General features: G+C 44.8%; 1 long non-coding RNA gene across 1 annotated transcript in view; it reads right to left on the bottom strand.

Moving 5' to 3' along the window:
- Positions 1 to 15,335: 15,335 nt before the first annotated feature.
- The window catches only part of LOC112128793 (uncharacterized), a 39,989-nt gene continuing 28,550 nt past the window's right edge, over positions 15,336 to 26,774 (bottom strand). The window contains exon 3 of the long non-coding RNA XR_002911276.3: positions 15,336 to 16,926. This is a non-coding gene — a long non-coding RNA (uncharacterized LOC112128793). The remainder of the gene's footprint in view (positions 16,927 to 26,774) is intronic.

The raw sequence follows: 26,774 nt of genomic DNA, 5'->3' as shown, positions 1-26,774 counted from the left end.
AGGTATTTATCCTTAAATCATGAAAGTCTGAGCAGGAAGACTGTATGCCAACTTCCATATAGAGGCATATATCTATATGGGGAGGCATATATCTATATGGGCATATATCTCCTCTCTGGGGAGAGGGAGGCAAAGGTTTTACAATATCTGCAACATTTTTCTACAAAGAGAATATGCTATTAAATTACTTTTCTATGTGTGTTTTAAGTGTTTCATAATTGGGGATTAACATATAAAAATGGAAATCACTGCCAGCAATAATAAAACTAGAGCTCTTTTCTGGAATCCGTTCATTCAGGTGCTGGTTCATCAGGGCTCTGCCTTCTGCAGGCCCCACTCTCCATTCTGCGTCTCCCCGACCCAGACCTGCTCTCTTTCACCCAGACCAGGTGGCACCTTAGAATCGAGTTGCTTTCTCCAGACCCCTGACCCATCACAGCCATGGGCCTTCCTGAGTCTGATCGGTGCTACAGAGATGGGATCTGAGGCCTGCATTGCCACTGGGTTCACTCTGCCACCTCCTACCCCATCCTGGCCCAGACTCTAATGTGGCCTTCTATCTGATTGCTGTTCCAGAAGTGGAGGAGGAGAAGCTGCCCCTCCCTGGTGTAGGATCACCTACCCACCATGGGCTCAGGTCAGTCCTCCATGCCCCTCAGCCCTGCCTGCTTGGTCACCATCCCCAGTGGAAACCCCTCCAGGCACCCAGTTTTTTCTACCACCTCATGTTGCTCCCTGACCCAAATTTCCTCTGCTCTCCTACCTGCCCCCTTCCCCACTGTGCATTCCAGAATCCCAGCTGTAGAGCAGGAATGCCCCTTGTATTAGTCTGCTCTCACGCTGCTAATAAAGACATATCTGAAACTGGGTAATTTATAAAGAAAAAGAGGTTTAATGGACTCACAGTTCCACATGGCTGGGGAGGCCTCACAATCCTGGTGGAAGATGAAAGGCACAGATTACAAGGTGGCAGACAAGAGAGAGTGAGAACCAAACAAAAGTGGAAACCCCTTATAAACCCATCAGATCTCATGAGCCTTATTCACTACCATGAGAACAGTATGGGGGAAACTGCCTCCATGATTCAGTGATCTCCCACCAGGTCCCTCCCACAACACGTGGGAATTGTGGGAGCTACAATTCAAGATGAGATTTGGGTGGGGACACAGCCAAACCATATCACCTCTCTATCCTGAACCTCTCATTCAGCCTTATTCATCCTCCCTGCTGAGGCTTGGCTGTCCCCTGAGGGTGCCACTTCCTGACAGGCTTCTTCTCACATGAGGGGCAGACACAGGCTGAAATTCTTCTTAATCCCCACTGCTCCTCCTAGACCATTATTTCTTCAACTTCACATAAAGCCCGTTCTTTCAGGATCACATCCTCAGGACAGATGGTCCTATGCTGTTCCTTCCTGCTGTTGTCTCCAAAACCCTAGACATTCCTTTTTATTTACAGAGCACTCTGGCACCTGAAGGCTGTACAGTGAATGCCTTTGAGTATTACAGGCTGCAAACCCGCCACTGGCTGAATCAGCCCCGCACACATTATTTGTTTGTTTGTAAATAGGAATGTGTATTAGCCAGCTCAGGCTGCCATAACAAAATAGTCCAGATTGAGTGGCTTAAGCAAGAGACTTATTTTCTCATAGTCCTGGAGGCTGGAAGTCTGAGGCCAGGGTGACAGTAGGATTGGTTTCTGCTGAGGGTGCTCTCTCTAGCTTGCAGATGGCCATCTTCTTGCTGTGTCCTCACATGGCCTTTTCTCTGTGTGCATGCAGGGGATGCAGGAATAGGAGAGGGAGAGAGAGAGGGAGAGGGAGAGGGAGAGGGAGAGGGAGAGGGAGAGGGAGAGGGAGAGGGAGAGGGAGAGGGAGAGGGAGAGGGGGAAGGAGAGGGAGAGGGGGAGAGAGAGAGGATAAATTAGCTCTGTCTCTTCTTATAAAGGCACTAATCCTATTAGATTAGGGCCCCCAACCCATGACCTTGTTTAACCTTAATTACTTCCTTAGAGGATCTATTTCCAAATAGAGACACACTGGGGGCCAGGGCTTTGCACTGTGAATTCTAGGGGGATGCAAGCTGATATGGTTTGGCTCTGCATCTACACCCAAATCTCATCTCGAATTGTAATACCCACACTCCCCACGTGTCGAGGGAGGGACCTGGTGGGAGTTGACTGTATCATGGGGGAAGTTTCCCCATGCTATTCTCGTGATAGTGAGTGAGTTCTCATGAGATCTGATGGTTTTATTAGAGGCTCTTCCCCCTTCACTCCCTCTCTCTTTCCTGCTGCCTTGTGAAGGAGATACTTGCTTCTCCTTCACCTGCCTCTGTGATTGTAAGTTTCCTGAGGCCTCCCCAGCCATGCGAAACTGTGAGTCAATTAAACCTCCTTTCTTTATAAATTACCCAGTCTCAGAGAAGTTTTTTACTGCAGTATAAAAACAGACTAATACACAAGCATTCATTCCGTAAAATAAGGTAGATGTTGGGAGCAAGCCCCCCAAAATCTGGCCATAAACTGGCCCCAAAACTGGCCATAAATAAAATCTCTGCAGCACTGTAACATGTCCATAATGGCCCTAACGCTCAAGCTGGAAGGTTGTGGGTTTACGGGAATGAGGGCAAGGAACACCTGGCCCACCCAGGGTGGAAAACCGCTTAAAGGCATTCTTAAGCCACAAAAAAAAAGCCTGAGTGATCTGTGTCTTAAGGACATGTTCCTGCTGCAATTAATTCGGCCCATCCCTTCGTTTCCCTTAAGGGATACTTTTAGTTAATTTAATATCTATAGAAACAATGCTAATGACTGGTTTGCTGTTAATAAATATGTGGGTAAATCTCTGTTCGGGGCTCTCAGCTCTGAAGGCTGTGAGACCCCTGATTTCCCACATCACACCTTTATATTTCTGTGTGTGTGTCTTTAATTCCTCTAGCACCGCTGGGTTAGGGTCTCCCTGACTAAGCTGGTCTCGGCAGAATGTCTTTGAGCATGCATGCCCTCTTGTTTACTACCATCCCTACCATTCCCTATTGCTTTCTCCCTTCCTGCTGCAGTCTCTTGCATGTCTACCACGCTGAATGATCTTCACTCTCCTCTAGCTCGGCAGCCAAGTTCAGCCGCATCCTGAGCCATGTTGTCACCCAGGACCTTTGCATCCCTGAAGCCAGTCCACAACCTTCTGATTACAGTTTCCTAACTTTCTATCCTGCTGAACTGGGTCCATTGGATCAGGTACAAAACCACACTTCTACATCTTGGGACAGTTTTTGAATCAGGAGCCTTGATGTGGCTGTGTTCCACAGAGGCTCTGCCATACCTGAGGAAGACAACGAATCCAGCTCACACCCCAGAAGAGGGCACGGAAAGAACTGGAGTTAGAAAATGGATGCAGTCAGGGGCAAGTAACCTAGCTTTCTGGGCCTCAAAGTCCCCATCTGTAAATGTGAGAATACCAATTCCTTCTTCCTAAGGTTTTTGTGTAAATTAAACTTCATGTCCATGGAAACACTTTGTAAACCGCAATCATGGAGCACAGGGAGTCAGGTGTCACCTGAGAAGCACATGTTCCTCTAATTGATACTGGAGACACCATCTCCTTATATGAACGTATTAGTCAGGGTTCTCCAGAGAAACAGAAGAGGATACATATGTGTGTAAATATTATGAGGAATCAGTTCACATGCTTCCAGAGGCTGAGAAGTCCCAAGATCTACAGTTGGTAAGCTGGAGAATCAAGAGAACTGATGGTGTCATTCCAGGCTGAAGACAGGCAGGTGCAAGACCCAGGAAGAGCTGAGTTTCAGTTCAAGTCAGAAAGGCAAAAAAGACCAGTGTCCCAGTCCAAGCACACAGACAGGAGGAGTTTCCTCCTACTCAGACTTTTTTATCTCTTCAGGTCATCAGTTGATTGGATGAGGACCCCGTATCTGCTTTACTAAGTCTACTGATTCAAATGTTATCCAGAAACATCCTCCTGGATGCACCCAGGATAATATTTGACCAAAGGTCTGGGCACCCTGTGGCCCAATCAAGTTGACACATAAAATTATTTATGTGGACACAGATTTTTCAAGGTCAGGAATTTCCTCTCCTTTTGTACACACAGTTGCAGTTGAGAATCCTAGTGACTTAAACAGCCCTGCAGGGTGCTTGGCTGATATCCTTGGACTTTATCTATGTCCAAGGATGACAGAATGAAGAGCAAGAATGTTTTGGAAGAGTGGAAAGTTTCATAGACACACTAGTAGGTGTTAGTATCATGGTTCAAATCGGCACAACTTAATCATTATTTTCTGAGAACCAATCACAGGCAAGACCATGGGCCTGGCCCACTAGAAGCCCAGCAGGAGAGAGATGAGGGTTTTGGGATCCGTTGAAGAATCCCAGTTCAATTTGCAGCGTGAGTCTGCCTAAGAGCATGTTGACAGTGTGACTTTGTGCCTCTCCCTGGGCCTCAATGTCCTCAACTGAACAAGCAGGTTCTGAATAATGTGAGGATGTGCAGAATCATCATAAACTAAAGCCCTGAGAAATGGCAGGCAAGTTTCTTACATCTTTGAGCCTCGGTTTCCTGGTGGGTAAATGCAATAGTTATCAGTGCCCTCCTAGTCGGTATGAGTGTTCATGAGACAGTGTCAGATGATGCTTACCATGCATGATGGGTGGCCAGGGGGATGTCACAGGTGCCACTGATTCATGAGTTTGGACATGGATTAGACATGTATTTACTGAGGGCCTGCTATGAGCAAGGGCTGTGCTAGGGGCTGGAGAAACAATAGCAAATCAATGAGAAGTCAAGGTCCCTTCCCTGAGGGGGACAAAGCAGAATCAGCCAAGTCGATACTCAGCGGCTGTCCCATGTGGTTACTCATAGGCAAGTAAGACAGAACGCTGTGGGGCCCAAAGAGCGGATATCAAACCCAGACTGGGGCCGCGTCACAAGAAAGGCTTCCCAGGAGAAATGGCCCTGGATCTGAATTTCAATGAGTAAAAGTTTAGAACCTAAAGACAACATAGTTAACTCCTCGTCTTGTTTCTTCTTCCACTTGTGCTGAGATGACTAAGACTTCCTTTCCTGGGGCCGTCTAATATTAGACACTTTCAATCAACATACCTGAGAAAAAACCTCAGGATGCACTCAGGCTCACAGCAACGTCTAACTGTGTCCAGCTTTAACCTGCACCTGTGTAGAACTCTGTGGTCATGTGGAGAATGAAGAAGTAGGGAGCCAAGAGAAAAGCTTCTTACATCAAATATCAAAATACATTCCAGGTGGATGACAGAGGTTAGGTAAGTGTGAGAAAATCCGTACACCACCAGAAGAATTAGACTTGAATATCTATCAAACATCTGGAGGGAGAAAAGACTTGCTAAGCACAGCATCACTGGAAACAAGCCCAAGGGAAAACAATGGGCAGAAGGGACATCAGCAAATTTTAAAGTCTCTGCACTTGGAGGTGGGATGGGGAGAGGAGAAAAATAGTAGGAAAAAATATTTGCAGCAAAGAGTTAATATTTTTATTATATAAAAAATTCATGGCCGGGCACAGTGGCTCACACCTGTAATCTCAGCATTTTGGGAGGCCAAGGTGGGAGGATCGCCTGAGGTCAGGAGTTCGAGACCAGCATGGCCAACATGGCGAAACCCTGTCTCTACTAAAAATACAAAAATTACTGGGCGTGGTGGCACGTGCCTGTAATCCCAGCTACTTTGGAAGCTGAGGCAGGAGAATTGCTTGAACTTGGGAGGTGGAGGTTGCAGTGAGCCAAGATTGTGCTACTGTACTCCAGCCTGGACAACAGAGTGAGATTCTGTCTCAAAAAAAAAAAAAATCATACACATAAATAAGAAAAACTGAGTTTTCTGTAACTAAATGAGTAAAGGATACAATTTCCAAAAGGGGGCATAATTAGTAGGGAGACATATAGGAAAATGCACCTCCCCTCCTCTGTAGTAACAAACCACATGTAAGCTGAAATAAAGATGAGCTACCATTTATCCCTAGCAAAGCTGTGAACATAGAAGAGTCCCAGGGCTGGCAAGGGATGGAGCAGAAAGCTTTCTGCTCTTTGCCTGTGGGTTTGGAGAGGGCATTGTCTAGTGGTACAACTTGTCTCTATTTAAAGGCTTTTGATAAAGATGATATATTGAGAGCTTTATGTTATAGGCAAGAGGGAACAACTAAGTATCTTTCTCTAGAGTCCTGAGGGTTAGTTAACAGGGATGCAGGGACTCGTCAAGGTTATTCACGTATTCTTCACCCATTCGACATTTAGTTATTGAGTACCTACTATGTGCACGTATTCTTCACCGATTCAGCATTTAGTTATTGAGTACCTACTATGTGCAGGATGCAGAGCTATCAGCTTTACTGGAACAGCAGTGAAAGGCAGCCAGGGTCTTTTAGTCAGCTGGTTCTCTGGCCAACTAGAGTGTGGTGCAGAACACTTCCAGCAGCTTTGCAGTGTGCTAGAGTCATCCCGCTAGCATCTGAAAGATTCAGAGAGGCATCCAATCTTGCAGAGCAAAGAGCTTCAGTCATTAGAGTCTCTCATTAATTTGAGATAACACACGCTCCTTGGGGACATTCATCTGAGGAGAAGGCAGTGTCGGTGGCAGGATGTGGAGGCCACACACCTGGATGCTGGCCTTGCCTTGGCTCCTTTCCAGCTGTGGTCTCTTGAGCAAGTCACTGGACCCACAGCTCCCACCATCAGACCTACACAAGGGGTTAGCAGAGGAGGGTTCAGGTCCCCCTAGGTGCGAAAGCATCTGTCAAACTGTGACATGTTGGACAGACGAGAGGTACATTCATTACGTAGGACACCAGGGCTTCTCTGAAAGCAGGTTATTTATTTCAATTAGTGCCTCAGAACTTTCCAACCCCTCCTGTTTGGGCTGCAGCATTCCAGGGGAGGGACGGGTTTCTCCTCGCAGTCTGGTGCTTAGAGAAGGACTGCCCCACGTGGTAATGACTCCACGCTTCTTTCAGCAGTTACAGAAGTCTAATGACCTGATGGCAATTTTGTTCTGATTCATATATTGCTTAATTAGGATTTTTACCCTGTAACAGATGGCTGTCTTCATTAAATCATGATCCATTCGCTCTGACTGGAAGCAGCTGGTTTGGGGGGTAGATGGCAATTTATTTTCTCCGTGTCAAAATGAGCCACGAGGAAAGTAATTCAGATGAAAATAATGCAGTTTCTTCCATTTAGTTTTATCTGTAAAATTAGAAGTTTTTTTTTGTTTTGGTTTTTGTTTTCCCTTGAGTCTTTTCGAGGTCTGCACTATGATCTTTATAAACCTTAAGCAGTAGGGGTGTTAAGCAGGAAACTGAGTCACCCCCTGAGAAACCCCTACAGGCAGCGGACCTTGCAGCTGCCTTTCTGGCTCCCAGCGTGGACCAGTCGTATCACACCGAGAAGCAAATCTATGCTTTTGGAAAATAAATAGTTCTTGTTTTTATTTTGCATTTCTTTGTTTTGTTTTAAAGGTGGGAGAGTAAGCCTCAGCAAGGGAAGGTCGCTTGCCCAAGAGCACCACGTGGTTTTGGTCAGCGCGAGCTCTACAGCCGAGGTTCTCCCTACTCAGCATGGGGCCCCGGTCCAGGAGTGTCGCTATCACCTGGAAACCTGTGAGAGATGCGGCATCTACCCCCAAACCCCAACCTGTTGAACCAGACTCTGCCTTTTATCCAGATCCTTGAGTGACTTGTGTGCTGGTAAATTTTAAGTAACCCAGACAACTTCAAGCGTATCCAAGGCAGGGTGCTGACTTGAACATGACTTTCTTGGAAGTTGTCATTTATCTAGTGCCTATGAGGGGCCAGGAACCTTGCAGCTTTTGCAAGGTACTTCATGTATTTTATTTCATTTAATCCTCAGGAAAGTATTGAATACAAAGCAGATACTTTATTCCCGTTTTGTTGGTGGAGAAGTCAAGGTCCTGAGAGATTGAGTGGACTTATCCAAAGTCACACAGCTGGTAGATGAGATTTAAACCCAGGTCTGTCTAAAGGCCAAGCCTGTGCTTTCAGTGCTAAACCAGTTGCTATGGTTTGAATGTTTGTGTCCCTTCCAAATTCATGTTGAAACTTAATCTCTAATGCAATAGTATTAAAAAGTGAGGCCTTTAGGAGGTGATTAGACCATGACAGCTCCACTCTTATCAATGAGACTGGTGCCTGTATAAAGAGAACTCCCTGTTCTAGTGTGAGGGAAGCAGCCCTTTTTCACCCTCCCGGCCATGTGAAGATGTGGTAAGAGCTGCCATCTTGGAAGCAAAGAGAGAGCCTTCACCAGACACTGAATCTGCTGGTGCCTTGATCTTGGACTTCCCAGCCTCTGGAACTGTGAGAAATAAAATTCAGTTATCTATATAAATTATCTAGTCTAAAGTATTTTTGTTATAGCTGGAACAGAGACACCAACATTATTGCTAAGCATCAATGACTTTTTAACCATTGTGAGAGCTAAAGAAGTCTTCAGCATCATTCTAAATGTATTACATTCATCCCTGCTCTCTGAAACTAAATAGTTCAAAAGTGTCACTTTTTCAAAATTATAAACTTCAAAATGAATATGTGTTATTTTAGAATACAAGGAGACACATCGATTCTGAGAAAGAGTACAGAACTGTTTGTCTCTCCACTGAACGAACCCAGTCAGTGGAATTTTTAAAGTAAACTTTTTCATTTTAGAATAGCATTAGATATAAAGGGAAAAAATGTGAAGATAGTACAGAGTTCCCATGTCCTCCACATCCAGTTTTTCCTATTCTTAGCATCTTACATTAGTATAGTACATTTGTCACAGTTAATGAACCAATAGTGATAACTTATTATTTATTAACATCCATACTTTGTTCAGATTTCCTTAGTTTTTAACCTGTTGCTGGATTTTTTTTTTTTTTTTTTCAGTTCCAAGATTCCATCCAGGATATCCCATGGCTTTAGTTGTCACGTCCCCTTAGGATCCTCTTGGCTGTGATGGTTTCTCTGACTTTCGTTGTTTTTGATGACCTTGACAGTTTTGAGGATTACTCTCAGGTATTTTTTTTTTTTTTTTTAGACAGAGTTTCGCTCCTGTTGCCCAGGCTGGAGTGCAATGGCGCAATCTTGGCTCACCACAACCTCCACCTCCCAGGTTCAAGCGATTCTCCTACCTTAGCCTCCCAAGTAGCTGGGATTACAGGTATGTGCCACCACGCCCAGCTAATTTTTTTTTTTTTTTTTTGTATTTTTAGTAGAGACGGGGTTTCTCCATGTTGGTCAGGCTGGTCTCGAACTCCCAACCTCAGGTGATCCGCCCACCTTGGCCTCCCAAAGTGCTGGGATTACAGACGTGAGCCACCACGCCTGGCCTACTTTCAGGTATTCTGTAGACTGTCTCTCAATTGGGATTTTTCTGATATTTTTCTCATGATTAGACTGGGGTTATGAGGTGTTGGGGAGAAGATCACAAAGGTCTTCACACCATACCAAGGGAGGCTGCATACTGTTCTCACAACGCATCACTCTGGATGCTGATTTGGCCACCTGGCAATGGTAGTGCTTGTTAGATTTCTCAATTGTAAATTACTCGTTCTTCCCTCCCCCTGTCCATGCTATGCTCTTTGGAAGGAAGTCACTATGCGTAGCCCACACTTAAGGAGTGGGGAGTTGGAGACTTATGTTCTACTTTATTTTTTTCTTTTTCTTTTTTTTTTTTCGAGACAGAGTCTCACTGTGTCACCCAGGCTGGAGTGCCATGGTGCAGTCTCGGCTCACTGCAACCTCCGCCTCCCTGGTTCAAGCGATTCTCTTGCCTCAGCCTCCCAAGTAGCTGGGACTACAGATGCGTGCCACCACACCCAGCTAATTTTTTGTATTTTAAGTAGAGATGGGGTTTCACTGTGTTAGCCAGGATGGCCTCAATCTCCTGACCTTATGATCCACCTGCCTCAGCCTCCCAAAGGGCTGAGATTACAGGCATGAGCCACCACACCCAGCCTTTTTTTTTTTTTTTTTTTTTAATTTTTGCTGCTCCTTGCAGAGCAGGGCTAACTCCTACTCCCAGGCAGTGTTCTCAGAGTCAGCCGTGCTCTACCTTCTTAAGGGCAGAACATCTGTATAAATTATTTGAAATTCTGCATGTGAGATGCACCTGTGATGTATCATTTATTTATTTATTCAATCACATATTTATATCAGTATGGGATCATGGACATTTATTCTATAATTTGGATTATAATTTAATACTCCTTTATTTATCACGTTGCTCAAATTGTTTGAGCATTGACCACCGGGAGCGCCTTCAGTTGGCTCCTGCCTCCCTTTGACATCCCCTTCACTGTGGGTTTCCTTTTGCACACTTCCTTGCTCTCTGACACTGCAGGACGCTAAGATGCTCCAGGCTCATCTTGCATCCTCCTTTTCTAGCCCAAGAATCAGCCATTTCTGTAAGGGGCTGCTTTGTGGCTTGTGTCTGTGTGTGCTTTATGTAGCTGGTCGGGTTTCCCCTGACATCAGCTTCACCCCCATTACTACCTGCTGTGGGCTAATTCCCTGTGTTGAAATTTCCCTCTCCTAGTTCATGACTTCTAATCAGCTGCTGATTGGGAATTGGCAGCCCTGTCAGATCAGAACCACTCCTACTTCGCGTTCTTCACCCTCTTCACTCACTGCACCCCACACTCAGCCTTCCGTTGTCTCCTCTCACACACCAAGCTTTCCACTGCCTCGGGCTGTCCCTCTCCCTCGGACACTCTTCCGAGGCCCCTTCCCACTCTTCACCTCTCACTCAAATGTTCCCTCCTCAAAGAGTCCTCCGCTGACCACCCTATCCAAAAAGAGTCTCTCAGACTAATCGCTGTTTCAACACTTATCTTCCTTAAAATTGATTTTGTTTGTCAATTGATTTTGAATCTCTGAACCTCTCCAACACTAGTCTGTAAGCTCTAGTGGAACCACATCTATTTTGTCCAGGGTAATATGCTGTAGCAGTTAAAATGGTGGCCTTTGGAATCCAGGTGCCTAGGTTCAGATCCCACCTCTGACACTCACCAGCATCGTGATTTTGGACAATTCACTTAATTTCTCTATGCCACCACGTCCTTATCTGTAAAATGGGTGTGATGATAGACTAATATATAATAAAAGGCTTAGAACAATGCCTGAAATGTAGTAAATGATTGGAAATGCTATGTTATTTTTTCCTAAGTGTTCAGATAGGCAGTTTCGTTAGCTCTGGTGTCTTACTGAGATTCCATGGTGTAACAGAGCTGGACAATTAGCAAGAAGCATGCATTGCAACCACTTCAAACTGCACCTTGGATCAAATTGCTGAACACTGGACACTTGCAGTGAAAGGGCACCTTACAGGCCTCACAGTGGCTGGGATGTGGAAGATCCTGTTTCTGAAAATGACACAATCCCTTAGGAACTCCTGGACATCCAGACTCCTTCAGACCACAGGGGAGTCTGTTCTTCCAAACATGCATAGAGCATTCCTGCCCGCACCCCTCTATTTATGCTGTTCCCTCAGCTGAAACAGCTGCCACACCCATCTCTCCCTTCCATCCTTTCTGGGAACCCCCTTGTGCCTGGCAACTAGTTGGCCACTAGGGATGGGGGATGTGCAATATCAGGGCTTGTTCCTGCCCTTCCAGGGGCACAAACCTACTGCCTGATTCCTCCCCAGCTGGGAGTCCTACTGGTGCATGGAGCTGGATCCTTAAATAAGCCCCTCTCACCACGGTCTCTCTGGCCGTTCCTGTCTTATCTACCCTTTATTATACCCCGCCTTGTGTATCACTATAGTAATAACTTCATTAATAGCAATAATAACGCACAATGCTCAATCCCACCAAGTGCTTCGCAGACATCATCTCCTCAGAGCCTCAAGTCAACCCTTGAGGCTGGTAGAGCTGTGGCTACACATCCTTGTTACAACATTGGGGCTTACAAGCACCCCTCCAGCACACAGTCAGTGCCCAACAAATGCCTGCCAAGTGAATGAGTAAATACACAAACACAAGAAATACTGGCTTGGGAGGCTCACACTTCCACAGCTGGTAAGCATGTGTCTGGAGCATGACTCCCAGGCTTCTCCTCTAAGCCTGTTCTCCTTTGCAGAGGGATGGGGAGGAAGGGACAAATGGTCAAGCTACATTTCTGGTGTTGCCTTGGCAGCCCCTATGGAATACAATGGGGACAATGGAGGGACAATGTCAGTGTCTTGATTCTCTGATTACTTAAATGTTATTATTATTTAATAATAACTGTCACCCATTAAGGTGCTTCTGTGTGTTGGGTGGTTTTCCTATGCATCTCATCTCATCTTCTCAACAGCCCTGCAATATAGGTAGCCGTATCCCTCCTTGCAGGAATGGATCAGAAGGGAGAAGTAGTGGAGAATGCCCAGCTAGTGAGGATGGAATATTTGAATCAATATCTGCTTGCCCCAAAGCCTTTGCCTTGTATACTGACCTGTCATGTTGAAAACTGGGGCAATCTCTCAGGGTTCTACATTTGAAGCATCCAAGAGGCTCTTAGGGAGGATGAACACACACACAGAGACAGAGACAGAGTGAGAGGAGAGAGGAGGGTTGATTAGAGTCATCGGGAGGTGAAAAGAAGATTGTAGTACTGAGATTCCTGTACCTACAGTGCACAAACAGAAGCTTCCCTCTTCTTCAGTCCACCGTTCAAACCACTTTTCAATATCTCCTCCCTTAGCTCCCCTTCCATGGAGCCCTATAATTTCAGTTCTAGAAGACACACAGAAATCAAATCACCAACTTTCCTCCTTTTACAAATAAAATAATTGAAGATCAGAGAAGGCAAAAGGCTTGTTCAAGGGTGAACAGCAACTTGACATCACAGTGGGCAGTAGGATCCATGCTCTCTGACTCCTAAGTCATTCCCCTGGGTGACCTTGACATACACGGTAACGTGCTTTCCCCTGGTTTTACTTGGGAGTTGCCATGAGGTTTCGCATAATTCATCCCCCGTCTCATCTCTGTGCATGTCCTAGGCTTGCAGAGCATGTCCTCTGAAGATGGAGATCTTCAGCCGTTAGTCACCCAAGGACTCTCCCTTACCCCCACAATTAGGCTTTAGAAGAAAAATGTGAAGTTTTTTTCTCAAAACTCACTTTGGATCCTTCTTCTGCATCGCCCTTCGATACTCCCCCAAATCCCAGCCAGGGCAGCGGGGACTTGGCTGCAGGGCCCAGAGCTCCAAATTACAGTTGGATCAGACTCCCTTTGTTCATTAGCCCCTGGCACCAAGTGTTTGGTGGGGACAGAACCCAAGAAATGATGAATAGTCCCCGATTCATTTCCAGCCCGATGGCAGTGGAGCCATCCACCTTGCCATTAAGAGAGCCCCATGCCTGGTAAGGGAGAGGCAGGCAAACAGAGATCAATATTTTTATGATCCAGCTCTGGATAAATTCATTTCAGGGCCTGTTTAGCTTCAGGGCAAGCAGGAAGAGATTAAATAAGTTAATGGATGTGATAACACTTTCTAAACTGTAAAATGGTTGTGAAAGCACTTTCTAACGGTGAAGTGTTATGTAAATGTGCGCTGGGATGAGTGCCTGAGCCATCCTGAGAGGGTGTGGGTGCAGTGTGGGAAGGAGCACTCCTCAATGCCGCCAACTTCTACTCAACTATTTCTAGCTATTTCATTAATTTAGGTTTATAATCTTTGCTATCAAGCCAATGTTTTTTCTCCCCCTTTGAGGAACTTTCCCTTGCAGCAGGCTGGGCTGCCCTACTGCATGGCTTCAATTTAAAAGTGCATCACGCCTGTAATCCCAGCACTTTGGGAGGCCAAGGCGGGCGGATCACAAGGTCAGGAGTTCGAGATCAGCCTGGCCAACATGGTGAAACCCCGTCTCTACTAAAAATATAAAAATTAGCTGGTTGTGTTGGTGGGCGCCTGTAATCCCAGCTACTAGAGAGGTTGAGGCAGGAGAATCGTTTGAACCCAGGAAGTGGAGGTTGCAGTGAGCCAAGATCACATCACTGCACTCCAGCCTGGGTGACAGGGCAAGACTCTGCCTCAAAAAAAAAAAAAAAAAAAAGTGCACGCTGGTGGCAAGGAAGGTTTTCAATCACTCCTTAATCAAAAGTAGAATTTTCTATAAAATTAATTAAATCTGGTAAGTCTTAGAGAACACTGAATGACCTCATGAAGCTTTATAAAAGACACAAACACTATAGGAAGAGTTTGATATTTTTCTAATCAATAATTATTATTAGTGATTACATGACTGCATACGCTTGTCAAAATTTATAAATTATACACTTAAAATTGGTAAATTTTATTGTATGTAAATTATGCCTCCATAAAGCTGATTTTTTAAAAAAGGAATAAATACCCAGGGACACTTTGGCATTTTCAAACAATTATTATTAAATTTAACCTAATGCATTTCTAGGCACTGTAGGGGAGAAAGAATCGATCACTAAATTCATCTATCACTAAATTCAGAGCTGAGGCCTCACAAAGACAGATTAACAAGAGAAAAGCATACAGATTTATTTTATTTAAGTTTCATGTGACATGGGAGGCTTCCTAAGGAAAAGGAAAACCTGAAGAAATGTGTAAGGTTTTACAATTTTTATGCTAAGTTTGATGAAGAGTGGATAGCTTTGGAGAAATATAATTGGACAAAGATGATATGAGCAAATGGTGACAAACTGGAAGAACTTAGTATGTCCTGTTCAGATTCTTCTCTGTGACCCTGTGACTTCAAAGATAAGAATGTTCCTTTCTTCTGGTACAGGGAGGGGCCTTTCAAAGGAGACCTGCTTCAGAAGGGGGAAAGGGAGGTGGATGGTGAGAATGACCTTCCTGCTTCCGCCATTTTCTCAAACACCAAGGTGCCATATTTTGGGTTAGCATATCCTGAACCCATCAGTATAGACTGTACCTTCCTACATTATTTAAAATCTTATCTTCAAAACACACAGTCTTGAAAAGAGTTCTGAAACTTCACATCAAACTCCCCTAATAATGTTCTATTTTCTAGTTTTGCACTTCAAATTTAAAAGGCATTCTTTTCTATCATAGCTTCCTGCTGATTACAAGAGAGCCCTTGTCTTCATTTTCTAACCCTAATCAGCTAGAAAATTCTCCCTGACTATCTTCTGCCACAGTCCTCACTGGGCAGATTCTCAGTGAGGAAATGTAAAGGAGGTCATTTTCAACGAGGCTGCAGGGAGAGGGTGTCTGCTTTGCCAGCTGTGTTCTAGTTGGAAGTTCCCAGGCATGTGTGACTTTAAAGTTAGGCAAGATAAACATTTTCTTTGCAACAATACAGCATTGACAGTGGGTCCAGCATTTTCAGTGATTCTTGCTGTCATGTGGGAACTCATTTCTGTTTTGTTTTTTTTTTTTTTTGGAGACAGTGTCTCGCTCTGTCACCCAGGCTGGAGTGCAGTGGCGCAATCTCGGCTCACTGCAACCTCTGGCTCCCTTGTTCAAGCAATTCTCCTGCCTTAGCCTCCCGAGTAGCTGGGATTACAGGTGCACGCTGCCATGCCTGGCTATTTTTTTTGTATTTTAGTAGAGACAAGGTTTCACCGCATTGCCCAGGCTGGTCTCGAACTCCTGAGCTCCAGCAATCCGCCTGCCTTGGCCTTCCAAAGTGCTCGGATTACAGGAGTGAGCCACCGCACCCAGCCAGGAACTCTAATTTCTAACTCTTGATATTTGCACTGTTAAGAAATGAGCATGATTAACGTAACTCCCGATGTCTCTTTTTCCTTCCATATGGAGGGAATTTTATTAGAACTCTTTCTCTGCTCCTTTATTAAATCTCTCTGGGGGTGGAAGTGACTTATCTGATTGGCAAATATGAAAAAATGAAGCAGGCAGGCTGAGTTTGGTTCCTTGTCTTTAACTTGAGAGTGAACCTGTTTGTAGGAACATGAGTTCTCTGCTTCTCCGCATCCTAAAGCTAATCTGGGCAGACCCCTCTCCATATAGACCCAGTATCCTGTCCCACTCCAGCTGCTGGGACTGGGTAGTTAAGTCAGTCCAACTTTAGGGTTTAAGTTTAGTAAGCCTACCTACCCAAGGATATAAGCCATGCCCTCCAACCTAGCCTTTGTGACAGCTTGATGTTCCATTTACCCCTTTTGGACAGAGAAGGGGTTGTCATTACTGAATTACATTCAAATACCCCAAGACTTGTAAGAGAAGGCAGTGGGCATGCATTGGATTCTCAGTCCTATCAATTAACTAGAGTGTGACTATGGATCTACCGCCTGATCTTTCTGAACCCCATCTGTAAAATGATGGGAGAATCATTATGGAGAGTAATGATACCAGCATCATTGAGCAGGTGTGAGTATCAAATGAGTAATGAATACGAGATAGCTTGGCCAACTGTGATGACCTTTATAAAGTGAGCCATGCCTAAAAACACTGTAACAAGGTCTTTGATAAACATATACAATGCACACATGCACGTAGAGATCCAAGCTATTTACATGACATCTGTTCACTTAGCGCTTCATAGATCATTGTCCACTTCATAGTCTTGGCTCTGGAACTAGCCCTAGCAAGACTTAGTAGCAGGTGAAGGCACCACTTTGTTAGATGTCACATGAATGTGGTGAGGTGGCTGACAGCATAGATTCTGATGCCAAACAGAACTAGTTTGTCTTCCAGGTCTGCCACTCACTAGCTGGGTGTCTGTGGGTGAATTACTTCATACTTCACTCTTCTTAGTCTTGAATTATTATTATTATTTTTTTTGAGACAGAGTCTCGCTCTGTGGCCAGGCTGGAGTGCAGTGGCGTGATCTCAGCTCACTGCAACCTCCGCCTCCCAGGTTCATGTGATTCTCCTGCCCAGCCTCCCAAGTAGCTGAGACTACAGGTGTGTGCCACCACGCCCAGCTTAGTCTTGAATTCTTTGTCTGAAAAATAAGAATAATAATAACTGATGGTGATAATGAAACCTGCTTTGTAGGGTTATTGTAAGGAGCAAATGAAGGAAGGCATGGGATGAATCCAATACAAGTTTGGGCACATCATAGGCATCCATTACATGCTAACAGGCATTATGATGTCTACCCACCACCTCCACCATGGCAACTATGACACACAACCCCCAGGCTGGTCCGGATTCTCACCCTAGCTCCTTGTCTGAGCCCAGCCTCCTTCCTAGCCTTTGTAGCCCACTCCTCTCAGCAACTCATATGTTCTCAATTCTTCCAGTCAACCACCCCACCCCATCCCACCATGCCCTGTTTACCCCAAGCTCCTGGCAGATGAACAGGAACTATGCTCATTTATTTATTTATTCAGTAAGCACATACGGGGCAACTCCTCCATGCCAAACCCTGGGTGGGAGTTGGGGTCACAGAGGCAAATCAGCCTCATTCTCCCATTCTTGAGGAGCTCACTCATGGGTGAGTAATGAACACAAATGGCTCCACTCCATGGCAAGATGTGAAGGGGCAACTCCAGAGGGACAGGCAGTGCCTTGTGAGCACAGGACATGGTTCTTTCCAAGGAGGTCACATTTAACTAGAACTTCAAAGGCAGGAGGTGCTGAGGAGGAGCTTGCAAAACAAAGGAAAGGGTGAGGAAAAGGACTAAGATAAACAAAGTCATGAAGGAAGGAAATGACAAGGATTGTGAGATGAAAGGTTATAGCAATCCAGAGCCTAGAGTGCTTGGGAGGAGACCACCAAGAAGAACTTTGTAATCAGAGGTAAGGTTGGGCAGGTGAGTTGAAGTTAGGCTTTGCAGAGCCCTGGATTTTGTCCCCAGGACTTGCATGTGCTGCGGGAGTCCATTAAAGGTCTTTGCACCAGAGCATGCAGGAATGAGGGCAGCTCCTTAGGACAATGATGCAATCAAGTAGCAAGAATGGATTGTGCAAGGGTGGGGAGGACCAGAAACCTTCTGAGGACCAGTTGGCAGTAAGAGCATCATCACCTGTTTACTAACTTATACAAGAAGTGGCTACTGAGTTCCGTATGTCAGGCAGAACCTGTGTCTTTGGATAGGGCACTTGAACCTTCCCGAGCCTCTGTTTCTTCAGCTGTGAATGAAGGATGTCAATATTCAGGAACAAAGGCTATGCTTCTGGCGTCAGATCTTGAGCATGGGTTGTTCCTGCTGCTTTCTGGAGTCTTCTGCAGCCTTTGAGATGCACTCCCTAGGACCCTGCTCGGCCCAGCCAACTCTTCTGAACTTGAGGACTGATAATATCTCTTCATCCTTCCCCAAGCTCCACTAGATTGTCATGTCCTGAGGACAGAGGCAGACATGTCCATATCATCCGGACATGCCTAGTAGGTGCTTGCCCTGAAATTGAATGTCACGTGAATGTCAGCATTCTCTGAAAAGGCATATTCTCCAGTCAGATGAGGAGCCATGGGTGCCCAGGATTTCATCTATCGAGCCTTTACTTCATGCATAGAAACCGTGGCTGGGGTCTCTTTATTTTTTTTTTTTTTTGTCCTTATTTATAATTGTGATGTTTTTTATTTTATGGGTTTTTTTCTTTCCTTTTTTTTATTATACGTTCTAGGGTACACGTGCACAACGTGCACGTTTGTTACATATGTATACATGTGCCATGTTGGTGTGCTGCACCCATTAACTGGTCATTTACATTAGGTATATCTCCTAATGCTATCCCTCCCCCATCCCCCCACCCCACAACAGGCCCTGGTGTGTGATGTTCCCCTTCCTGTGTTCAAGTGTTCTCATTGTTCAATTCCCACCTATGAATGAGAACATGCAGTGTTTGGTTTTTTGTTCTTACAAGAGTTTGCTGAGAATGATGGTTTTGGCTGGGATGTTTAATGACCTTTGCTTAGCCCTCCAAGAGGCTTAGGAAATAGATGTTTGTGCTCTCATGTTCCCAATGACCAAGCTTAGGGCCAGAAAGATAAGGCATTTGCCTAAGGTCACAAAGTAAGGACACAGCAGGGCTGGGACCAAACACAGCTGGGGCTGTCTCCTCACCAGTATTCTTTCAGCTACACCCCACCTCAGACTCACATTGGCCCCCATCCCCACCCAGCACCTCTCATTCTCTAGGGCTTTTGAGTGGCTCCTGTATATCTCAGGATCCTCAGCATGATGGTTCTCCCCACCTCAAGGAGAATGGCAGCAACATATCTGGGGAAGAAACAGCATATGAATGCATCTCGTCCATCACCCACTCCAACAGGAAAAAAAAATTATTAAACATGCTCTGTGTGCCCTTTCCAATCCTGGTGGAGAACAACAAGTAAAACTTCTCATTGCAGGAGTTGCCCTAGAGACAAATGAAAGGAAATTGAATGTGAAAATGAGGGGAGAGCGGGATCTCCATAGAAGATCTGGATAACTTCAGGACTGTTTAAAGCTGGCTTAGCTGGCAGTCTTCAGATGAAAACTCAAGAGCAAGCCCAAAACATTTCTGGAGTGGTCAGTGAACAAAGGCTTTTCTAATATAAAATAAGTATGTGTGTGTGTATATATATATATATATGTGTGTGCATATATGTCTACACACACACATATACTTATATATAGACGTTATATATAAACACATACATATATAAATATGTGTATACATATATACGTACATATAAGTGCTTATATTTATAAACTTACAAGTGTTTTATATATATAAATCCTTATATGTATGTACTTGTATGTATACACTTATAGAAATGCTTTCTAACTTAAAACATAAGAATGTTCATTAAAGAAAATCCTGGAAGTAAAAGAGGAGAAATCTTCTTTGGTCCTATGCCCTTGCTTCTTTCCCTTGCCCAGTAAACAGGTTGTATTAGTCTATTCTTGTATTGCTATAAAAGATATCCAAGACTGGGTAATTTATAAAGAAAAGAGGTTTAATTGGCTCATGGTTCTGCAGGCTGTACAGGAAGTGTAGCGGCTTCTCGGGAGGCCTCAGGAAACTTTCAGTCTTGGTAGACGGCAAAGAGGAAGCAGGTATGTCTCATGACGTAATAGTATTTGGGAGATATGAAGAGGAGAGCACTGGAATATGAGATATATCAAAGATAGAAATGATGAGACTTATGTTGGGGAGATTTCTGACTTGAGTTATTGAATAGGTGGTGGGCCATTAATTGGGAGAGGGGGGCCAGGAAGGGAAGCAGGCTTCAGGGACAACACAATGAAATCAATTTTTTGTCCAGTTGAGTTCATGGTGATTGTGTGACATCTGGGTGAGATGTTCAGTGAGTAGGTGGAGGTATACCTCAAGTGCTGGAGATGATGGTTGACACCTTCCAGCACATTCTATCGCAGACCCAGCAGAGGCCTTAGAAGTCATCTATTCTAGCCTCATCATCACTGCAGCAGGCCCTGCAACACCTATGCCTCCAATTCATTGACCTTTCAGTATCTATTCTCTGAGCCACTTCCTTTATTTCCTCATCCCTGGGATCTTCCTCCCTCTGAAGTCATAATGTCTAGTATTCTCTACTCTGATCTTAACTATCCCATCTTCTCAAGACTTTATTTCAGATTGGCTTTATTGGCACTCTTCCCCCTTCAGCCTGTCCTTTTTCTCCCGGTCTTTAGAATCATTTGTGCCCATTTTTCATCCCTCTGGTGCTTTTACTCCACAGGGACTTTCTAAGCCATTCTTTCACCAACATCCTTAATTCTCTTGCGCCTCCCTTATGCCCTGCAACCAGCTGATGAAACTCCATCACTCCATCAATGCAGGGCCCCACCTTCTCTATTTCTATGCTAGATTGCCAAGCAGGAGGAAAATCACGCAACTACATTGATCAAATATACTAAAATTAATGGTCTTTCCTCAGTTGGGCTCCCTACTCCATTGTCAAAACCTTCCACTTGTCATTTTTCAACTCTCTAATTCCATCGTTGCTCTTGTTGTTCCATAAATTGTCCCCTCTTTTCCTGCACCTCTGCCTCCCCTTCTCCATTGGCCCCGTACTTAGATGTCCATACTTCAGCTGTCATCCCATCTCTCATATTTTTCTCTTCCCAACTTTCAAAGGACTTGCCTTCCATGACATTCACTGACTTCCATTCACTTCCAAACCCATTAAAATCAGCCTTCCTTCCCACTGCCCTCCTGGAACCACTCTCAGGAAGGTATCAGGGAGCTTCCAGCATCCAATGGCCACATCCTTCCTCCATGCCTCATCGCACTATGCCTGTCTCTTATATTTGACTCTGTGAGTCACTGTATTTTTCTTAAGTCTCCCACCCCCATGACTTCTATGGAGCAACAGCTTCTGGTTTATCTCATACCACTTTCATTCTTTCTCAAAATTCTTCATGGGTACCTCCTCCTCTTTCTGCCCCTTGAAGTTATTCCTTAACATTATAGTAGCAGACCATGACTCTTTTAACTTTACACATACCCTTGTCTGGGGGCTCTTATTCAAATCACCAACTAAATACAGACAACTCCAAAGACTGTATCATCAACCTGAACTTCTTCCATGAGCCAGACTCAAATCTATCTGCATACCTGATCTATTCCTTGACACACCATTGGCTCCTCAAAGTTAACATATCAAAGTGCTATTTCTCTTAGTTGATGACATGACCATCCACCTGATTTAACCTGGAAGTCATCCTTGACTCTTCCTTCCCTCACTCATCACATCCAATAGATTTCCAGGTTCTGATTGTTTTATGTCCTAAATGTCTCTGAAACTGCTTACTTCCTAATATCTCCTAGTGTTGTGTGTATCCTTAGCATCTCTCCCCTGAATTCCTGTAACCCTTGCCTCACTAGTCTCCTATATACAGCCTTGTTTCCTTCAAATCCATTCTCCAAACTGTTAAAGATAAATCCTATAGAATCACTGTCTTCTTTAAGACCTTTCAAAGACCCTGGATTGCCCATAAGCAATGTTTACCAAAGAGGTTTTTAAAAACTGGCTTTTCAGAATGTTAAAAATGGTTACCAAGTTAATAAACTGAATAGTTTTCTTCATTGGAGGACTTCTCAGTGCCCAATGGCCTACTGTTTATTGGGAATCTCTAAGATATAACCCAAACATACTTGGCCTCAGGACTTTTCCTAAGGAGTATTTCACAGGACTGGCTTTCTAAGAAAAGTATTTTAGGACTCATTAGTCTACATCATAAAGTCAGAGCTCCAGAGCTCAGCATCTAAGGATGCCATGATATTGACCAAACTGACCACTCCAGTCTGACTCCTACCACTCCCCACCTCACCTCTTGTGCTGTGGAAACAGCAGACACATGCCCGTCCCTATCTTCGTCATCCCATCTCTCACCTCCTTACTGCTCACGCCATGACCTTTGTTTGGATGGCTCTTCCAATGCATCTTCTCTTTGCTGATTCCCAGTAATTTTTCACATCTCAGCATAGCTATCATCTCCTCTGGGAAGCATAAAGATCATGGAATGTGTATCATGGAATACACAATGGGAAAGCCGGGTATGCAGAGCAGACACCTCTCCAAGCAGCTGAAGGAGAACTGAAACTGACTCCTACCTGATTAATCACAGAGGGGCTAAGAAAGGGGCTAATCCTATCTGATTAATCACAGAGGGGCTAAGTCTTGAGTTGCCAAGACTGATTTGGGCTTCACCTAGGTTTGCTTATCCCATGGAGGGCAGGAGCAAAAGGAAAAGCACATTATCTTAGACTGGATATGCCAATAGGGAGAGCCCAGAAGACACTTATGCTCAGTCCCTTTGCCCATTCCTCCAGACCAGTGAAGTCCCTCTTCCTATCTACAGGAGTCATGAATTGATATGAGTGAACTAACAGACACAACCTCTTTCCATCATTTCCAAAAAGATAGAATTTCTCAGTTTAAGGGCCACAGTAGAAAATGTGATCAAGCAAGAAAATGATTTATCCTCTATAAGAAACATTGCACACGCTCAATTACATAAAAGAAGCAGGCCATTTGAGTGCATCAAAAGGGTTAAAGAGAGGCTATGACCCTGCCAATCTAATTAAGGCAGTTGATGCCTTCAAAAATTCTTCTTATGGCTCTGAGACGAGAGACACAATGGAGCCTAGAAACAGAAAGTAAATAGGGATCTACATGGTCTCCTTCCTGGCTTTGCAGAGAACTGGATTTCAAACATTCATCTCAATGAGCTTTACCACTGTCTGAGTGCCAGAAGTCACTGTCACTCCCCAGTTCTCGTTTTCTCTGAAGTCTCTCTGGTTATTCTAGTTAGGCGGGCACCTAGACCGACATTCAGCTTCTATTTCTCCTTCTTAAAGGGCATCCTGGTTGCCCCCCATTTCACGCAGTTGTCTGCTCCCTGAGGATATGTCCTCCTTCCAGTTCTCAGCTTCCTTCCTATCTTGCTGCTACCCACTTTTCTGTTTCCGAGAAATCTAATTAGTCTCTGTCTCCCTCACCTTACACTGGCCACAACCAAATGCAAAATGTCAGGAAATTGTTTCTTCATTGATTGCATCAGCAACCTGTCTCCCATGCAAAATGCATCGTCTATCTTTTGGCCCAGACCCCGTTTCTGGTTGTCACACCTCATTATGATCAAGGTTGAGATACACATGGTGCCATGGAAGGGGCAGGCCTGGGTTTCCATACAACTCTGCCAGTAAACACTGCTTTGTTTAAGTTTATGACCCTTAACTTGTCTGGGCCTCAATTTCCCACTTGTCAAATAGGGATAACAATAGAGAAGTCTCAGAATTTGTGATAATCAAATAAAAGGACCTCATACACCAAAAAAGCCCATAAATACGTTGGTTTAATGGAGACGCAGGGGATTTTCAGGCATTCCTGGAGAGCAGCTCCTTATCATTGGGTGTTGAGAGGGTTAAACATGAAAATGAATGCAATGCCTGCAGTTCAATTCCAGGCTGACAGGAGCTCCCTTCTGTCCCTCACTTTCCCAATAAGCCACATGTCCCATTGTCCTGCTGCCCCTGTACCTCCAGGACCATTGGAAAGATGTGGGTGACCCTTCCACTTCCCTTTGAGCTAGATCCCCCACCTCCATGCCCTCTATTTACTTTGTTATGTTGCCAGCTCACTGAGTTCTAATTCCTTGTCTCATTAAAAATTGCTAATCTAATAAATACTAATTACTCTGAAGAACAGCATACTCAAAAGCATCCAAGGTAATAGGCATGGGGATGAGCCACAGAGCGAGGCCCTATCTTTTCTCCAGAACTAGTGAACTCTTTCCAGATTTTAATTACATTTCTCAAAAACAAAAACAAGACCTATTCCCCTGTGAGGGATTCATCCCTGTTTTATGGAGAACAGAACCAGCTGTGTTGAATAGCAGGAAAACAAAGCAGGAGAGGGGCTATCATGGCTAACATGTCCTGGACAAGAACAATTGCACATGTTGTCCTCACCACACGCATAAGAACAAGCACCCCGTCCCCACCCCCCCAACCCCTCCCCCGGCCGCTTGGTTCTTACCCATCCCTCTGGTATCCTGACTAAGGGAGGATGAGAGGCATACATGTTCTGCAAAACCCTGTGTCCTCACCAGGCTCATCATGGCAAATGGCTGGGAATCTAACAACCCCAAATTTCCACCTAAGTTTGCATTTCAAACAGCAGCCTGCAAACTGGAAACACTTGGGTTGCTTGGACTCATCTGGACCATGATATAATGATTTGAGTTCTTTTCGGGAAAAGTCATTCAACCTTAGTCTCAGTTTCCTCATCCATGAAATAGGGCCAATGCTTTCCAGTCTGTCTACCTTCCAAGGTTGTTGTTGAACTGAAAACAGAAAGGAGACACCAAATATAGAGTCATGTTGCAGAGAACTCTTTTTTAAAGTAAGAGAGTTACACTGAGCAATGCTCTCTTCTCTCTGAATTAGGGTCATGGGGCAGAGAAGCCAGGCGATGACCCTGCAACACCTGGTGACCAGAGAGGAATGCTGGCTTTTCTATCTCATGTTATGATCAAGTCCTCTCTACTGACCTAGGCCCACTGGGAGAGACCCCCTTCTGAGATTCCATCAGAAGGGTCCCTTTGTGGATGCCACCCAGTGTGACATGTGACATGTTGCATGGAACAATCTTGCTGGAACAGCCCCCTTTGAGGCAGCCTGAACTGCTCACCTCATCCCTCCAACCTGACCTTTTGCTCGGCGCTGGGGCTGGAAAGTGACAGCTGAGATAGTGTTCATGGCCACATTTCCCTTAAACATAACTGAGGTGTGTGCAAACGCCTTGTCAGAAACAATAGTGCTTGGTGATCCATGCTGCTCCTTACAGAGGGTGTGAGAGAGAGCTGGGAAATATGGTCCTTGCCTCTGCATCCTTCACCAGGAACTCTCTAGATTAGTAATTCTCGGCCCAGAGTGATTTTGACCTCCAGGAGGTGTTTGACAATGTCTAGAGAGATTTTAGATTGTCATAACGGTTGTGGAGCAGCTACTGGCATCCAGTGGGTAGAGGCCAGTGACACAGCTAAACACCTTACAATGTACAGGACACCCCCCACAACAGAGATCCCGCCCAAAATGTCAGTAGGGCTGAGGCTGAGGAACCCTGGTCTACATAATATTTCAGGGCTTTTAAAAACATTTGGCAGCTGTTGTTACCCCCACTAGTCTTTGCCTGTCTTTCCTTAATGGCAAATGACTCTTGAGGGGGCTTCCTGATCAACTACATAGTGAACCCAATAACGACAGTCATTGCCAAAGAAAAGGTTCTCTCTTTTGAATAGAATGATGATGTTTGCCATCCTATTTTATTATTGCCAAAATAACACACAGGTTAGTTTACATAGTCTGTCTGCCATCCCATGAATGACGGTGCTGAGACTTGCTTGATCGAAAGAACAAGTTGGTTTCCAATGGAAGAAGGTCCTTCTTTTCCAAATCAGAACCCTTCATGTACACAAGTAAGCATCACATTTGCAAATCACAATGCTAATCCAAAATTATATAAAACTGGATGGAGATCCAACCCAAGTCTTCATTGATGCCTTCATCTGTCAACCAATAGAAACGTGTCAAGCTCCTTTTATGCCCAAGACCTTGCGTTCCAGCATGGGATTCCAGTGAAAAGTGGCCTCTGCCCTTTAAGGGCACACTCTAATGGGAACAGACATTTGCAGAGAAGCAATTTCAGGAAAATGGGATGGATTGAGTATGGAGGCCTGTGGCAGAAAGTGACCAGTTGTTCTCCAAACCTGCTCCCTTTCCTCCTGCACACATAGCCATACCCTATTTCCCAGCCTCCTCTGAAGCCAGGGTCTCTGCATTCTGGACATTGGACTGTGAGTCAGAAGTGATGGGACTCACTCACAGCCTGGCCCATGGGAGCCCCCTATGGTTGGCTCCTGTCCTTTCCCTGTCTCCTACCCAGATACAGAGGATCCAGCAAAGGACTGTGAGACCCCATGGGATTGCAAAGCCACAAGATGAGAGGGACATGGCTACCTGGATGGCCTTGGGAATGACCACCTCCAAACAAGAGTACCCACCATATTCATCAGAATTCTCCAGAGAAACAAAATCAATATGATACACACAGACACACACACACACAATTAATTTGATGTTATAGAGGCTCAGAAGTCCCACCATCTTCTGTCTGCAAGCTGGAGAACCAGGAAAGCCAGTGATATAATTCAGTCTCAGTCAGAAGGCTTGAGAAGCAAGAGAACCCACAGTATAAGTTGCAATCCAATGCAAAGGTCCAGAACTGGGGAGGCTGATAGTGTAAGTCCTGGTTTATCCAAAGACCTAAGAACTCACAGTGCTGATGTCTGAGGGCAGGAGAAGATGGATGTCCCTGCTCAAATAGAGATAGCA

Source organism: Pongo abelii, chromosome 15, assembly GCF_028885655.2.
Source record: "Pongo abelii isolate AG06213 chromosome 15, NHGRI_mPonAbe1-v2.0_pri, whole genome shotgun sequence".
NCBI classification, from domain to species: domain Eukaryota; kingdom Metazoa; phylum Chordata; class Mammalia; order Primates; family Hominidae; genus Pongo; species Pongo abelii.
This window is presented reverse-complemented; position numbering and strand designations above follow the sequence as displayed.